Here is a 19,073-nt window from a genome sequence, read left to right as displayed (position 1 = left end):
TGCTCATTTAAGGTAGACTGACCTTTACAATGGACCAGCTAGTCTTAGTGTCTTAATGAAAACGTTTTGTAAAATGACGCTACACCGAAAACGTGCTGTTGGGCTGTGTGCTCTCTGCAGGACGGTGTCTGGACTCAAAGATTGTTTATGGTATGAGAGCTTCACTCTGTTTTTGTTGTCCAAACGACGCCAACGGAGCGATACGTCTTCTTTCCAGCAGATGGCATAAATGTTACATCATCCAGTTCACCTGTCATCCACATATTAATGATTTAAAAACAGCAATGTGTGAAATATGGCTGGTAATTGACTCACAATTTCAACAGAATGTGAAGAGGTTACAGTCTTGCGGTTATGTCCAAGATGTTGTCTTTGTTGATGTAAGAGATAATAGGGATTGATGCAGAAAATAACCAGAAGATAGTCTGGATAGAGCCTTCAAAGAACCAGAAAGGGTTTTGAAGATTATCAGGGATATAGAAAGAATACAAATATTACAAATTATTATACTTTTTGCAGTGTTAACATCTAAATACCACATTTAAAAGTACTCATTTATTAATAAATCATATTTGTTATAATTATGTATTTCATTTAATTTCAAACCTTTATTTATACAGATAAATCCCTTTGAGATCATTGATCTCTTTTTCAAGGGAGACCTGCTCAAGTAGTTCCACATGAAACATAAAAACATAAATAGAACAACAAAAGGACATCATTTACATAATTATCCACATAAACCGGTACTAATAGCTTCCGATTGAGTAGCATCCAACCATGGTGGTTAATTTGCAGACTATTCCAAGACATAGGAGCTGCGCATCTAAAAGCTGTCTTCCCTAAGACAGTCCTAGCAGTTGGCACATTTAATAAAACCACAGCATTCGATCTCAGGCAGTAGCCACTTACAATTTTCCGTGAGATCAGGGAGCAGATATAAGATGGAAGTTTCCCTAACATTTCTTTGTATATAAAATTGTACCAGTGACTGAGCCTCCGTACAGTTAGTGAAAGCAAACCTGCCCTACAGTGATGGGTTAATGCTTTACAGTTTGTCACAAATCTCAGTGCACTGTGATACGCAGCATCTAACTTGACCAGGCAATTGGCAGGTGCATTCATATATAACAAATCACCATAGTCCAGCACAGGTAAAAAGGTCACAGTGACTAGCCTTTTCCTGGCCTCAAGCGAGAAACAGGACTTGTTTCTGAAGAAGAAACCTAGCCTAACCCTGAGCTTTTTAAGCAGGTTATTGACATGAAGTTTAAAAGTGAGACAATCTTCAAGTTTTATTCCTTGCGTAGTTACAATATCTAAAACAAGCTCTGGTGTCTTTTTAGCTTTAGAAAAGAGCATTACCTTGGTTTTCTCAACATTTAAAAGAAGCTTTAGTTCAGAGACCTGAGTCTGAATAATGTTAAAAACAGCCTGTAATTTAACACCAGCCTCCTTAATGGATGGACCTGCACAGTACATCACGGTATCGTTCGCATAAAAATGTAAAGTAGCTTCATTCACATTTTCACCTAAACTGTTGATGTAGAATAAAAGTGGACCTAAAACAGAACCTTGAGGAACACCATTAGTAATGTTCAACCACTCAGAAGACAGCCCATCAAAATGAACACATTGGGACCTTTCAGAGAGGTAGTTTACAAACCACCCACTGCATGGCTGGATATGCCTATACTGGCTAGCCTCTGCTTTAAAATGTGATGATCGACGCTGTCAAATGCTTTTGAAAGGTCAATAAATAGAGCTGCACAACTCTGCTTATTATCTAAAATACTCGCCACATCATTCACCACTTTCATCGTGGAAGTGATGGTGCTATGTTGCTTTCTGAAGCCTGACTGCTGTTTAGACAGGATGTCATTTGTACATAAAAACACCTTTACCTGTTCACTCACTAAGCGTTCAAGAACCTTAGCCAGAACTGACAACTTAGAGATTGGCCTATAGTTATTTAATAAGGTGGCCTCCCCTCCTTTTAGCAAAGGCAGTATATACGCTGACTTCCACAATTTTGGAATTGTGTTAGTGCTGAGGGAGAGGTTAACAAGCGTAGTGAGAGGTGGAGCAATACAATCTGCAGCTATCTTTAAAAAGAAAGGTTCTACATTGTCTGGGCCGGGCCGGTTTCTTAGGATCTAACTTGGTTAAAGCTTCACGAACAACATCAACAGTAAAAAGGGGTAAAACTGAAAGGGTTTTCCAACACACGTTTTTCAGAGTCACATACTGTAGTGTTCACAGAAGCAGAGTTAGTGACAGAATCAAACAGAGAGCCACAGGACACAAAATGCTCATTAAAGCAATTTAGCATAGTAGCCCTGTCCGATATAGAGTCAGATGCTGTGGTGAGGCACGGAGGCAGCTCATTACGGATATCGCCGGTGGATAATGATTTAATGGCTTTCCCAAATTTCCCAGGATTATTCAGATTCTTTGTGGTTACTGACAGATAATACTTTGATTTAGCACTTTTGATATGAGAAGTGAAGCTATTTCTTAGCTGCCATTCAACCTCTGAGCCTGATTTCCTAGCCTTTGCCCAGGCCTTGTTTCTCTCATGAAGGAGACTGGACAGATTAGCAGAAAACCAAGGATTGTCTCATCCCTTTACTCTAAATGTATGCAGGGGTGCATGTCTATCAATGATCTCCATACAACCAAGATACAAATAAGACCATTCGGTTTCTACATCAGCACACAGAACGATGTTACCCCAATCAAAATCAAACAGATCATGCACAAAACCCTGCTCCACAAAATGTTTTTTGTCTCTCTAACGATAATGCGAGGTTTAAACTTTTGGACCTTAGTGTCCCTAATTGTGGCTACAACACAGTGATCACTCAGATCATTTGCAAATACTCCCACAGATGAATATTTATGTGGAACATTAGTTATAATGGGATCAATTAGGGAGGATTTATTAGGGGACTTAATGTTAGGGCGAGTAGGACTGTCAACAATCTGAGTAACATTTAAAGAGATACAAAGGTTTTTAAAATCCTCTGACACTGCAGTTAACCAGTCCCAGTTAAAATCTCCAAGTAGCACTATTTACTTGTAGTCTAGTTGTGATAAAAGATTTGCTAGTGAAGACAAGGAGTCTTTGACAGCTGAGGGGGGTCTGTAACAACTCATTACCATGACCGGTTGACCCTTTGCCACTTCTATATTTATGGCTAAAAATTCAAATTACTTACTGATCGATTTGGAAACTAATGTGGTTACACTGAACTTATTCTTAACATATTAGGCCGGTCGGTACGATACACATTATAACCATTTAAGGCAATGTCAGAGGCCAAAATAGATTTGTTTAGCCATGTTTCTGATAAAACAATGACGTCAGCGTCAGTCGAGCTCGCCCAAATGCGGACAAAATCTAGTTTACCTAACAGACTGCGCACATTCAAGTGGATGAAACCCAACCCAGACCTAGCTTTAAAATTAGCAGGAGTAGCGATCTGACTACTACTACTGGGCGGACCAGGGTTAGGTTGTACATTTCCTGACAGTAATAACAAAACAAAAACAGGCATCTTTTCCTCTTAAACGACACACATACACCGGCATCTTCTCTAGAATCACCAACAAAGTCTGTGAAAGTGTGATTAGAGCTTAAGAAGCAGTCCTGAAGAACCATCATAGCAGGCAAACAAACAAACATATTTTGTCGAGCAGATTGTCCGCGACAAGGCAACCGGCAATTATTTGTGCAGCACATCTGAAACTCCTCAGGGGATGCCCACCGCGGGGAGCAGAACATACCCGAATCCAGTAGACCTCTCAGGATTACTAGAGATCTTCCCACAGTCCAAAACAGCAAACAGGCACAGCAGAAACATGACATGTGCCATTCTCCGATGTTCCCCGGGCAAGAACCCTCCTCCTCAGCCACACCGCAGCCAGGAAAGGTGCAAAGCAAGCCCCAGCTGTGGCGAATCCTCCTCCGTACAGCAGCACACGCCCGACGGGAGCAGGCCACAGACCGAAGCGTGGAGCCACTCCGTCTCTCCGCGACGTCCTCGGGGCAAAATCCTTCTCCGCACAGCCACACTCAACAGGTGGGAGCAGGCCTCTGCAGACCACAGACACCAGACAGGTGGAAGCAGGCAGCAGCCGGTGGAGCCGCTCCGTCTCCTCGCGACGTCTTCGTTGGGGGGAAACCACCCAAGCACGGCCGCACTCAACAGGTGGGAGTGGGCCTCCGCAGACAACAGGACAGGACCAACAGCGACACGGTCTCAACACGAGAGTCGATGGCTGAATGGTTATTTATCAATTTGTTCATCACCTTAATATTCAAGCTGATAAAGTTGGAGCTATTTTTAATAACATTATTGGCTATGCTGCTTGGTAGTTTATTTTTTGTTGAAATACGAAATAATTCACGAGTTGATTTTATTTTGTATAAAAATCTGAATCTGTAAAATAAGCTGTAAAATTAAATTGTGCCATAAAAAGTTCCATATTTTCCTCTGAGATATAATGTTGAGGTGTTAAGTAGCAGAAACAAATTATATAATAAACAATTAGGTATAGTGTAAGTTCCTAGAGTAAATAATACAGCAATTGAAGTGTGTACATGTTGAAGAATATACCATGAATCGTCCCACAGACGGGAAATGTACATTCTGCATTTCACCTATCCTAGTGTTAGGAGCAGTGGGCTGCCATATGTACTGCCCGGGTATCAGTGGCTTCAAAGGTGCCTTGCTCAGGGACACATCGGTTGCACTTGGTCTTTTAGGGACTCGTACCGGTGACCTTCCGTTTCCCAAGCCAAGTCTCTATGGACTTCGGTGCTGGACGAAGTATTCCTGGATCACATCAGTTACCCATTGAAGATGTTTGAATCCAAGCCAATACAGTGCAGATGATGTTGTAAGTTTGGTCACAGTTGTTTGGTCTGAAGACATGCCTTGGTGATTCGTGGCAAATATAGGGATAAGTTGTGCAGCGGTAAAAACATGTGGGTTTGCTATCCTGGCTCCAAAATGCTGGAATGAGCTCCCCATTGACATCAGGACAGCAGATAGCTTACACACCTTCAGACTGAAAACTCATCTCTTTCGACTCCACTTCGAGCAATAGAACTATTAACAAAGCACTTATATACTAATAAAGGGCTGGCTTATCTAAAGCCAGTTGAGTAGCACTTGAAATGTTTTTGCTCTATGAAGCCTGATGTACTTATATGATTTTGTTTTCTTCAAGTTTGTATTTTTTTGGTCGAACACACTTATTGTAAGTCGCTTTGGATAAAAGCGTCAGCTAAATGCAATGTAATGTGATTTGTGGCAAATATAGGGATAAGTTGTGCAGCGGTAGAAACTGAGAAGGAACCAAAGTATAGTCTGTGGGGGGAATCACAAAGCATGGCGATCAGATTGTCCAAAGAGAGGGATTAAAATAACCAAGAATAGGTCCAACAAAACAATGCATGAGGAAGAAGAACCAAAGAAAGGGAAGTGTTGGAGCCATAATGTATCTTGTTTGTTTTAATTGTATCCGCACAAGCTGAATGTATAATGCAGTTCCAACATTGAACACAGGATGGAGCATTCAACTTATGAGTGCATATAAGTAATCACCGGGTGATCAGATTCAGGTGTGTGGGACAGAAGCAAACAGTGTTTTCACTGTGTCTGGAGAAGCCCTGTCAAGATGAGCTGAGTTAAACCTGTTTGTATTCAGCGTGACTGGCATGCATATTGAACACAAAATAAATGGATCAATACAAGATTGAAAGATACACGAGTCGTATCGACATTGTTTTATCATCTGGAACACGCGTCAGAACAAAGGTCTCCCGTTCCCATCCCTCAGTGGCTTGAGTATAGATTAGGTTAAATAGTCACTACAGGTAGAGTTGAGAAAATAGGGAGTGTAAAGCAGGTAGGAGTCATGAGGAATATTGGCGTGTCTGTCCATGGGGATCAACTGTGCTGCTGAGGCAGAAAGAAAGTCAGAAAGAACCAAAATAGTTGTTGATGCCGTAAGAAAGTTTCTGACAATGGTGGGAGTTATATTGGAGAGGAAGTACAGCGGCTGCTGAGAGAGACTTTCATGTCCTCTCAGAGCCTTGAGCAATGATATTAGTAGGCTAGTTACTCGAGATAAGAGGTTAACATGGCAAGCTGTATTATGTTAATTTATTTTCCCTTTCTCCTATATTAGTATTTTCCGTTAGCAGAGATGGCAAAAGTACACACATCCTTTACTCAAGTAGAAGTACAGATACTCGTGTTTAAAAGTACTCTGGTGAAAGTAGAAGTACTGACTAAACTTCTTTACTCAAGTCAAAGTAAAGAGTCTTTGAAATGTACTTCAGTAGAAAGTACCCACAGCTAGCAGCTGCTTTAAAGAGTACCTGACCTCCCTTTATATTAATAGAACAATAATGTTATTGTTAGCTAATGAATGTTTCCATGCTGAACAATGGCAACATGACAACGTTTCCATTGGTCCCTCTTCTTTAGAGAAGACCAGGAAGTGATGGATACACGGATCGTGTTCAAATCAATAGGCACGCAATGACTCTAAAGAATAATGATCACGCACCAAACACACATTCAGACTAAAGGAACCAGCTGTTTGGGAAATGAGAGAAGTAGAAAGTACAGGTATTTGAGTTCAACATGAGAGAAGTAGAAAGTACAGGTATTTGAGTTCAACATGTGAGAAGTAGAAAGTACAGGTATTTGAGTTCAACATGTAAGAAGTAGAAAGTACAGGTATTCGGGTTCAACATGTAAAGGCCCTGACACACCAAGCAGTCACCAGAGGACTAGCCGACGCTGAAGTCGGCTGTTGCCTGGCCGTGTTCTCCTGCGTTTTGGCCATGTGTCGCACGGGAACACACCGCACCGACTTCAGTGCGTGAGTGGCAATAACTCTCCTTACCAGCAGGCGGCGGTAGTGTGTATTCGTCATTCAAAAGAGGCAACAACCGGAAGACAGAGAAGAAGAAGAGTATCTTTTCTCCGTAATATCATACAGAGCTGGCCTCTCCTGGATCAATGTGATGAGCAGGTCTTCGTTTGCATCATTCCAGATCGCCATGATGAGATGAAAATGAATAGCAGTCTGTGTGTGCCTTCTTAAATCGTTTGTTTACGTCCCTCCCTTCCGCTTCGCTTCTCATGCACTGATTTGCTAGCTGAACAGCCAATCAGAGTGATTATTTGGTCCGACTGCCAGACCCGATGCATGGCCGATTCAACATGTTGAATCGGCCATGCATCGGGTCTGGCAGTCCAAATAAGGCGTGTCACGGTCGACGGTGCGGGACACACCAACCTGACTACGGCGCCGCGAATGCCCGACAGCCTCTGACGGCCTCTGACTCCCAAAATCGGGTTGGTGTGTCAGGGCCTTAAGAAGTAGAAAGTACAGGTATTTGAGTTCAACATGTGAGAAGTAGAAAGTACAGGTATTTGGGTTCAACATGTAAGAAGTAGAAAGTACAGGTATTTGAGTTCAACATGTAAGAAGTAGAAAGTACAGGTATTCGGGTTCAAAATGTAAGAAGTAGAAAGTACAGGTATTTGGGTTCAACATGTAAGAAGTAGAAAGTACAAGTATTTGGTTTCAACATGTAAGAAGTAGAAAGTACAGGTATTTGGGTTAACATGTAAGAAGTAGAAAGTACAGGTATTTGGTTTCAACATGTAAGAAGTAGAAAGTACAGGTATTTGGGTTCAACATGTAAGAAGTAGAAAGTACAGGTATTTGGGTTCAACATGTAAGAAGTAGAAAGTACATGTATTTGTGTTCAACATGTAAGAAGTAGAAAGTACAGGTATTTGGGTTTAACATGTAAGAAGTAGAAAGTACAGGTATTTGGGTTCAACATGTAAGAAGTAGAAAGTACAGGTATTTGGGTTCAAAATGTAAGAAGTAGAAAGTACAGGTATTTGGGTTCAACATGTAAGAAGTAGAAAGTACAAGTATTTGGTTTCAACATGTAAGAAGTAGAAAGTACAGGTATTTGGGTTAACATGTAAGAAGTAGAAAGTACAGGTATTTGGTTTCAACATGTAAGAAGTAGAAAGTACAGGTATTTGTGTTCAAAATGTTACAAGTAGAAAGTACAGGTATTTGGGTTCAACATGTAAGAAGTAGAAAGTACAGGTATTTGTGTTCAAAGTGTAAGAATTCAAAGTAAAAAGTCGTCAGAAAAATAAGTAGTGGATTCAAGTACTGATACCAGAAAGATGTACTTAAGTACAGTCATGGCCGTACCCAAGGCCGGATTAGTACCTCCAGGGGCCCCTGGACACTGAGAAACATTGTTGGGCAAATGATGTCCAAAATGTAATTACAAACATTACATGTTACTTATTACTGTCTTTTTTATGTAATAAGTTACATTACAATATTACTGTCTCTGAAATGTAATGAGTTACACTACTTTTATATTACTTTTGAGTTGCTTTCACCAAAATAACCCCAAAATAATGGGTAGGTATTTTAAATGCTAAAATGTAGTTTGGTGCAGCAACTGTGTAGGTCCTTAAGGCTACTAACAACTTTTATTACACGACTTCGATGACAGTGGCGTTTCTATATGTACAAAAGTGGTGGGGCACAAAAAACGTATGTCTATATATAAGCTTCTGCAGTGAGGTTCATGGCTGGTGAGGCACTGGCACTGACTCTTCAGGTTTACAAATATTATATTTTGACCTAAATCAAAATATAATATTATTTTCAAAAGCCTCTTTAGTCTGATGCTTCAATTAATTTTAAACAGACAGTTCAACAGAAGGATACCCAAACAATTTAATTTTATCATTTAAATATTTAATTGTTCTTTCTTAGTAAGATCCCATTTTCAATAAAACTGCGGTCTTACCTTGACTTGAAGATGAAGTCCATTTGCCTATCCTTCTGGACAAAAATCTCTATTACTTTTTTGTAAAAGTCCTCCTTATCTTCTTGTAGTTTCAAAAGTCTATCATAAATCTAAATGATGGATTTATGATTCGAAAATTAGGGTAGACATGTGGATATTATCCGGCTGAACAAAACGTACATTTATCTAACAGCTACGTTTCCCACAGATCTTGTTTTGAGCTATTTTCTAAAATCCTATGGAGAAATCTCATTGCTTTTTTGTGGAGGGAAGCCATGCGCAGCTTACTTCCTGGTTTTAGGACGCGTCACTCGCGGCACACGTACTTACAGCCCATCAGCTCTGAATTATGTGAGATGACGTATGGTGGGGATGGCAGCACTATTCCCCTATGGTCATTATTTTTTGCCACACACATTAAATAGGAAAATACTTTGAGCATGCGCAGTGTAGTTTTTACAGTCACCGTTCACTTAGACAGTGAGAGGGAGGGGCAGGATCGGGTTTTGTCCCACATGGCTCTAAACAGCTCAATAGGCACTAATTAGAAGAACACATACTAAAACAGCAATGTACAGACGAATCAGATGATTAAACATGATCTTAAAATATATTTTATATATATTTTAATTTATTTTTTGCATTTTGTTGTAATCATTATTTTAATACTTTCTGCTGACACTAGGTGGGGCTGTGCCCTAATGACCAGTCGCCACTGTTCGTTGAATACTCGATTCTGAACATTTCAAAACATCTGACACGTTGTTAATACAGTAGTAGGCTACAGACCGCTGTCCAACCTGATCTCACCAGAATGCGTGACCCCACCACGCAATGCGGTGTTAAGGAGTTGTGGTGGAGTCACGCATTCTGGTGAGATCAGGTTGCCGCTGTCATGCCGTTGCTAAGGAGGATCAAGAAAGAGAAAGGAAAATAAGTGAAAAGACGGAGTGCTGGACAGCAGATAAATGAAGAGAAGAAGACAGACAAGAAGTGAACACTAACAGGAACACGGTATGGGCTCTGTAATGTTTAAGGACTTGTTAGTGGATCAGAAACTGTAAACAGATTTGGACAGTGCTGCCGTAAAGCTTTTTTTTTTAACGCGTTACGCCCAACACTGTTGAGAGCTCAGAGCCCCTCAACCCACGTTCCAACACGTAACAACACGTCTACCCAACATGAACAATATTTTACATTTTCAATCAATCTGGCATGTCAATCGCACACCTATTTGTCAAAAGCAGGGACGCAGCTACATAGTTCAACCAAAGTAGGTCTAGCCTTTTGCCCTCTCAGTCAAAAATCACAAGACAAGGATACAATGGATAAGATCTCAATACAGTGTATGGCTCAAGAAGACCTAGGTAATATCACTCAAAGCCTCAGAGCAGCACCTGACTTGGCTGGCTGTACAAGTACACGAGGAGTTCTATTTGTCACAATCTCACAAACATCGAGAGTTACAAAAGAAAAACATGTATTGGAAGTATTTGGTTGCCCAACTAAGTGATCAGTATATGTGATATATTATTGTGTGTGTGTGTGTGTGTGTGAGAGGACAGTGGAGATGATGAAATGATACACACACATATATACATGTGTGTGTATCATCTCATCATCTCTACTGTGCTTATGTATGCACAATGTTGTGTTTTATTGACCCGTGTTGCAGTCAAATATCAGACGTTGTGAAATGAATTCTAAATAAATTGTACACACAAAGTTCAGTTCAGAGTTTTTATTTTAACAACAAAATAGATACAAAAATAAAGATAAGATAAAAGTAAAAAAGTCTGGGTGATGCCTTCTGATATGATTTAGGATGTTTGGCGTGTGTTAACATTAGCATACCGCACCGCTGTCTAACAACGCCGACACACCGTCCTCGTCCGATCCACCATTCGCACTCCATCATTATTGTAGTCCACAGGGAACCCGAAATGTTCATACACAGCTGATTTAAAAGAAGCAGGTGGGTTCTAGCCATACTGCCAACCTTGAGACCTCAGAAATCGGGAGCGTTTCAAAACCACCGCGGGGGGGGGGGGGGGTCGAATTGTGGATTCTTGTGTTTTCTGTAACTATCTTTCTCACCCTCTCAGACTTTCAGTTGCGCGCGCTACTAAAGAGACGTGCTACCATGGAAACCAAACAATGGTGTAGCTGTATTCAAGTCAGAGTGGAAACAGTCCTGAGTAAATCTGATTTTGTCAGAAATCGGGAGAAATGCGGGAGAAATATGATTCCAGCAACTTTACACCAGTGGGAGAGGCAGAACTGCTCTTTCTTTTCAACACAACTTAAGTTACACATGATTTCTTCCAAGTGGTTTGGCTTGTTAAAAACATCTTGCATTATGATACAGGAATTTGCTGGCTTTGGGTTTACAGAAGTACCTGACTACTAAATGGACTCTAAATAACCCCAATGAATAATAATAATCCACCACACCTTGAACTTTATGTTATGATATGTCTTTGCCCTGTGCTGTGTGTTGTACTTTTTATTGTCTGTTTATTGTATGTTGAACTGTATGGAACAAGCTGTAATACTCTGCACTGAACACGAATTCCACCAGCCTGGCTGTGTGGTCATTAAAGATTCTAATCTAATCTAAATCTAATCTAATCTAATCTAAAGATTCTAATCTAATCTAATCTATGCCGGACTTTTGTGCAGCCTACGGATGCTCCAATCGCCGCTGTCTGCAAACAAGAACCTGTGGGATCACCACATATGTTTATGTTTGCTCAGTTTAATAAACCCATAACATGGTTGTGAAAGAATTTCAAAGCTGAGGCTGGACGATGATTGATTGTTGGTGTGCCATGTGTCACCGTGTGTCTTATTGGTTTTGTGTTATACTGCATTTTATTGTGTGCAGCTGGTCCTTATCTCCAAGACACATTTAAAACAAATAACTTTGAACCTTGAAGCCCCATCTCTCCCCACCTGCTCCTGCTTCCTACATCCCCTCCACACCACACCAAGTTGTTCTTCTTAATAATAATAATAATAATACATTTATTTTGGGGGGGCCGCCTTTCATAACACCCAAGGACACATAGGATAGTTTATGTTTAAAGTGTTCCCTATATTGCATAGGGGCAATATAGGGGAACAATTTAAACAGTGGATTTTGTGATATATCAGCCGGGGTGAGACAAGACAAACCACAAATGGACTACAGAAGGACACAAAAGGACACATGGTACAGTTTATATTATTCTTGGTCTTTTTTCAATAACATATTTCAAAGGTTCTGGATTTGTTTACAAATCTAGAAACTAAATACAAAACTAGGATGATATGAAGATCTCATGTCAAAAATAATTGTGATAAATGAGACAGAACTGGCCTGTCTGTGAGCACATTTTATGTTGGTTTGGTTCTTCTGATAAAGGTGTGAATATCTAAATAATATACCAACATATGCTATTGTCATTAGTTGTGTCCCTGTTCTTCAAGCTAAGGCATTGCTAAATTAACAACTCTTGGCTTACAGAGTGGTAACATGAGACCGATTTTTATATATAAAATATAAATGTATTTTAATTTTATAATTTATTTAAAATATTAACAATATAATAAAATAAATGGAAATATATACACCGGCAAATATTTAATATAAATACCTTGTGTGTGTGTGTATAGCTATTGCTTTATCTGATTAATGTTATTTTCATATGAAAGTCCATGATTATAAGTATGCAGTATCATAACTACATCTTTGATGTTTATAAAAAAAAAAAAACGTTTGAAAATTGGTTGAAAATTGAGCAAGCTATGGTTATTTAAATAGTAAACCATAATGTTATGAATGAGAGAACTCCCTGTAGCAAGATGGCAGCCAAGTGGCAACGTCGGTCTCCATTGGCCAGCAGCGCGGGTGAGTCATCTAGTGTTTATATATCTATGGTGACAATGGCAACCCAAGAGGTAATAATAATAATTCTAAATAAAACAGGAAGTTCACCTAATTTACATTTAAAACACTGCAACGAAAGTAACAACAATAATGTAATATCCTTTTCCGTTTCAGAGAATACAAATTAGGTTATTTACATAATTATGTTTACACTGGTGACATTTACGGGACACAATTCACTGGGTTATATAGTGTGTGTTGCACCACAAACGAGTTAGTGAGTGCACCTGTGTTGTGTTGTCATTCTAGCTTTTGTAGCGTGTATACAAGATCATCCTGCTGACTCCCATTCATCGGCTCTACAACACTGTCGATTGTTCTTTTTTAACATTCAAACATAAAAAATAACAATCGACATTAATCTGAATGAGGGAGGTGATTTATTATCATTACAACGTAATTTGCCGATCATTTAAATATGAATATGGTGAAATACATTCTTACAATAAGCGAGAAATTGATTTAACTCCTGTTTGACAATAACTGTGAATTTATTTACTTTTATTTAAAATTAGAAATCAAATTTGATCATACACCAATAGGGCGGGTCATACTCAGGTGCTAACATGAATCTGAAGTTCGATTTGAATGCATGAATAACAGGATAGAAATGCAATTTTTGGTAATAAGTGGTCAATAAAGGTTTTCATTTGCAATATTTATACAACATATCGATATGTGTATGTAATTACATCAATATTTTGTTTTTTCCCATCAGCAGAAACACGTGGGTTTGCTATCCTGGCTCCAAAATGGTGGAATGAGCTCCCCATTGACATCAGGACAGCAGAAAGCTTACACACCTTCCAGACTGAAAACTCATCTCTTTCGACTCCACTTCGAGCGATAGAACTATTAACAAAGCACTTATATACTAATAAAGGGCTGGCTTACCTAAAGCCAGTTGAGTAGCACTTGAAATGTTTGGCTCTATGAAACCTGATGTACTTTATGATTCTGTTTTCTTCAAGTTTGTATTTTGTTGGTTGAACGCACTTATTGTAAGTCGCTTTGGATAAAAGTGTCACTTAAATGCAATGTAATGTAATAAAGGTTTTGATTTGCAATATTTATACAACATATCGATATGTGTATGTAATTACATCAATGTTTTGCTTTTTTAAAGTAAAATTTGCTAATATTTGAGGATTAAGATAAAAAAAAAGTACTTTATTGATACCAATTGGGAAAATGTTTACGCTGCAGCAGCAAAAGACAAGGCATTGTACATTACAGTTAAAAGACTAGAATGAAACAATCGAAAATGTAAACATCTTAAATAGAATTAAAATAGCATTACAAAAAGTAGAAAATAGACAGTGTGAACAGCTATCTTACCTGTTAACATATACATGTTAGGCCAGTGTTTCTCAAACTTTTTCTGTCATTCCCCGCTTTGAACAGATGGGCCTTTTCAAGCCCCACCTGTTCCTCATCGCTCCAATAAAATGGTAGGCCAAGCTTAAAATTGTCAAATGTATTTAACCTGCTTTATTTGGTGGTGGACGTCACATCCTCTGGGTCCGGGGGCATGCACCCCCAGGAAGATTTTTTTAAATGTTGAAGTTAAATGCATCAATCTGGTGCTAGGGCTGCTCAATCAAATCGTATTTTAATCGCAATTACGATTTTGGCTTGCAACGATTATGAAAACAACATAATTGAAATAAAACGATTTTATTTATTTTTTAAATAGGTTTTTCAGTTGAATTATACTTAAAGTTCAGGGTAATCAACTGTTAAAAACATACTTTTCAAATTATTTTCCTCAATAAATTGATGTTTTTCAAAGTAAATGGTTAATCGTTTTTAATAATCGTGATATCAATTATTGACCCAAATAATCGAGATTATGATTTTTGCCATAATCGAGCAGCCCTACTTTGTCATTAGTTGTGTCCCTGTACTTCAAACTAAGGCATTGCTAAATTAACAACTCTTGGCTTACAGAGTGGTAACATGAGACTGATTTTTATATATAAAATATAAATGTATTTTAATTTTATAATTTATTTATAATTTATTTTAAATATTAACGATACAATAAAATAAATGGAAATATATACACCGGCAAATATTTAATATAAATACCTTGTGTGTGTGTATAGCTATTGCTTTATCTGATTAATGTTATTTTCATATGAAAGTCCATGATTATAAGTACGCAGTATCATAACTACATCTTTGATGTTTATAAAAAACCAAACCGTTTGAAAATTGGTTGAAAATTGAGCAAGCTATGGTTATTTAAATAGTAAACCATAATGTTATGAATGAGAGCACAGCCTGTAGCGAGATGGCGGCCAAGTGGCAACGTCCGTCTCCATTGGCCAGCAGCGCGGGTGAGTCATCTAGTGTTTATATATATCTATGACAGTGACAGCCATAGAGAGGCGAAGTCACGCCCATCTACTTCCGGCCCATGGGACCCCGGAAGTGAAACATTTACATTGAATTCAATGGAGAGAGAACACGTATCTTTTGATCCCGTTTGAATTGTGCCACGAACTACACATATGATGTTTGTCAATCTTAAAAAATAAGTTCCATGTCAAAAAAGTCACATTTTGTCGTAAAACTGTTGAAATATAAGACTATGAAAAATACGCGACTACAAAGACTACAAATCCCAAATCCCATTCTGGCTCGCGTAAGTGATGTCACAGGCGATAACGCTCCAAGTAGTTGTGACTCGTAATTAAAGCGAAGAAGAAGAAGAAGATCTCATAACTGATTTATTCCCTCCAATAAATAAGAGATTGCTAAAAATAAATTCACTTTTACAAGATGCCTGTGTGCTTTGTACCAGGTTGTAATCACATAAGTGATCATACCACTTTGCTCGTTCTATCGCTTCCCGTCTGATGAAAGGATCAGGAGTCGTTGGATCAGACATATCAGGTAATACACATGTGTTGCATGGAACATAGTCAAGTTAGCTACATAGCTAGTAGCGAGCACGTTAGTTAGCATCACATTACTTAGCCTTGTCATTTGTATTAGCCTTAACATGAAGTAAACCCAAATGTTAAACAGTAAGAGTAGTCATGATGGTAAGTATTTTGTGAAACATTTGAAGAGGAGCCTATCGCCCCCTCCACCAGGTGCTAAGGGGGCGGGAGGTAGGCTAACGGCACATTAGCATCTGCGATCTTTTCTACTTAATGCTATCTGCTCAAATGGTTAACATTGAACATTAAAAGATCAGGCAGTTCAGGGAGAGTCGAAGGAAGGCAGGCAGGCAGCTTTGCAGGACATTTATTTATTTATAGAAAGACCATGCATACAAAAACATTAATCTCAGCAAAGAGAAGAGATGCAATATGCCAGATTATAGCTAATAGCTCATTTCCATCTGTGGTCCATTCTTCTGGACGTGTTTCATTGTGATGATAGTGAGTCAATCTGTTTGTTGGAAAGACAGTAGTTGAGTGATTACTGATAGAACATTATTAAAAGAGATAATTATTCAAAGTGTTGTTACTTTAAAGTGTTGTTACTGACCTTTTTCTCTTTTATTTTCTTTACCTCACCTGTAACTGCTGAGACCCTGAGGAACATGCACACTGGACTGACCTGCTCTGGCAACCTGATTTCCACTGTATGTAATAGTATTTGGTTATGGTATATTATTTATATACATCAAAGGCACAATGCACCCCCCAGAGACACACATGTATTGAGTGTGATATTGTGCATAGGTCATGTGAAATCATCTTTACACACTAGAAAACTGTAGGAGCGGCAACTTGTTTTGAAATTGAATTTGTAATATCCGATAATAAAGTTGATCTGTTTTCTTTATTCTTCTCTCTTCCCAGCTCCATCCATCACCGTGCTCTGTTCCTGCAGGTCCTGCTTGCTAATCAATGCTCATATTTTTTTACACAATTACAAATAAATTCAATGTATTGTATGACATGAAGTTGTGTTTCATTCGGAGTCAATAATAAATTCATTCTGCCTTCAACTGCACAATGATTGTGGACTGCACCGACATCCATGTAGCTGCCCCCCAGTAAGATGAACCAAGCAAAGAGGGTCACCATCATGCCTAAGGACATCCAGCTGGCCCGCTGCATCCGCGAGAGAGGGCTTAAACTGACCTGAGACCAGCACACCCAAATACAACGGCTCTTTTAAGAGCCACCTACAGTTTCAAAGAGTTGCAATCCTACGTTATTATAATGATTAAACTGGTTCATGTATCACTTAGTTTACTGAACCGTGATGAATTAAAGAAATTAGTGAGGTAGTGGTTTACTGAAGTTACAAAGACATTAATATAATATGAGTAACAGGTCAGTGTAAACACAAGCTTCTGTCAATTATGGATCATTCAAACTATTTATATAAAAATATGTAATAAAGTTCTAAAACAAGTATTCGGTATATTCCTTGATAGCTTTTGGAGAAGGTTGTTTTTAAGTTTACTAAAATCTATCGTTTCAACTGTTTCACTTTATAAAAAGGAACAGGTGAGTAGAGCATCATTGAGTTTCTTATTCTGTCAGTAAATTATCCAAATGAAATGTTTATCATGATTTTATTCAACCCTAAACAAATTGATTGTACCTTTTTAATAATGACCTTACGGCAAAGTTAAATTAACTTCAGAAAATCAAATCTGTTGAGAAAAAACTAATAAATGTTTAAAGATAGGAACTTGCCATCCCACTGAAGAACAGTCCGTAGAGATTTAAAGGCGGAGATGTAGTTCAGTCCAACGTTTAATTTGGATTCATTTTGCCAACAGGCAACTATTTTCATAAAGAATATATATATTTCTCAAAGTCAACTTTATTGTCAATCTTACTCAGTTTGTGTTTATAGACAGAGAGACCAAAAAGACGTTTAAATAAAATTATACAATTTACAGATATGTATACAAATATATATATCCTATATACACCATCATGTATAATGATGGTGTATGATGTAGAAGGGAGTGTGGTAGATAACAAGTAAATATAGAGTTACATACAGATCCATGTTACAGCAAAAGATGGAATAACTAAGAAGCACGCAGTATAATAATAATTACATGCAACAATTAAATAACTGCTCAGCATCTCCACCACAATCCCAATCTGCTGTGTCCTGTTTTCCTCCCCTCTGCATAACACCCCATCACACATACGAAACACAACGCAGAGTCTGAGGGTGTTAAGAGTATGTTTATTTAAATGTCCTCCTCTCTACTGGCCAACACAGGGAGCATATGCTGGGTGTAGAATTTTTCCAGGAGGAGGAGATTTCCATGCCATGCAGGGTCTTTGGGGATGAGGATGATGATCGCCTCCTTCGTGGTCCACACAACAAAGTAGCAGAGACTCCGGTCTGTGATGTGCAGCTGCCCTTGGACCTGGTGCCAGTATGGGTGATATATGACCCACCCTCCTCACGGAGACAGAAGGATGGTAACTGGACTGCCTCCGCGATGGTCATGTTCATGTCACCAAAATCCTTGAATCTACACACAGCAAATAAACTCAAATGACACAACGAGATGTAAAAGGAGATCACACATACAGTATAGACTATACTGTATAGTCGATATAAAACTGGCCGCTTCAATCTGAAGAGCAACTAAAACAAAACACGGGAGTGTACCTTGTTCTTGTGAACACTAATGTTATCCACAGCAGAGACCACGAAGTTCTTAAGGAGAAAACTAGTTACTAAAACAAAACACGTTAGTGTACCTTGTTAGCTAATGTTAGCTAGCTGACATTAACGTTACACATTGCACTCATATTACTCACCGAAACCATGTAAAGCCGGTCCCGCATGCTGGCTCTTACAGAACCGACTAACTCCCCTTTCGTGTATGTACAGCTCTCAACGTGTCCAGACTTGTAGTGATGTTCACCTCGTTTTATACTTTTATTCTCATTCTGAAAGAAACAGGTGAAATTTGCTAACGTGACGGCCGTCTTTGTGATGGTGACGCGTATTGTGCGAGACCAGAGACCTGTAGTTCACTGAGCGGTTTCACACAAAAAAATGTGTAACTTCACAGTTTTACGACACATTTTTATTTTTTTGACTTGCAAAATATTCTTTAAAATTGACAAACATCATATGTGTCATTCGTGGCACAATTCAAACGGGATCAAAAGATAACCTTTCTCTCTCCATTGACTTCAATGTATAATTTTACACTTCCGGGGTCCCATGGAGGCTCCCGGAAAGGGAGGGACTTCGCCTCTCTATACAGCCAATGCGTGACGTCATTGGTAAGCGTAACGGACCCCGAGC

Source organism: Pseudochaenichthys georgianus, chromosome 10, assembly GCF_902827115.2.
Source record: "Pseudochaenichthys georgianus chromosome 10, fPseGeo1.2, whole genome shotgun sequence".
Lineage (NCBI taxonomy): Eukaryota > Metazoa > Chordata > Actinopteri > Perciformes > Channichthyidae > Pseudochaenichthys > Pseudochaenichthys georgianus.
This window is presented reverse-complemented; position numbering follows the sequence as displayed.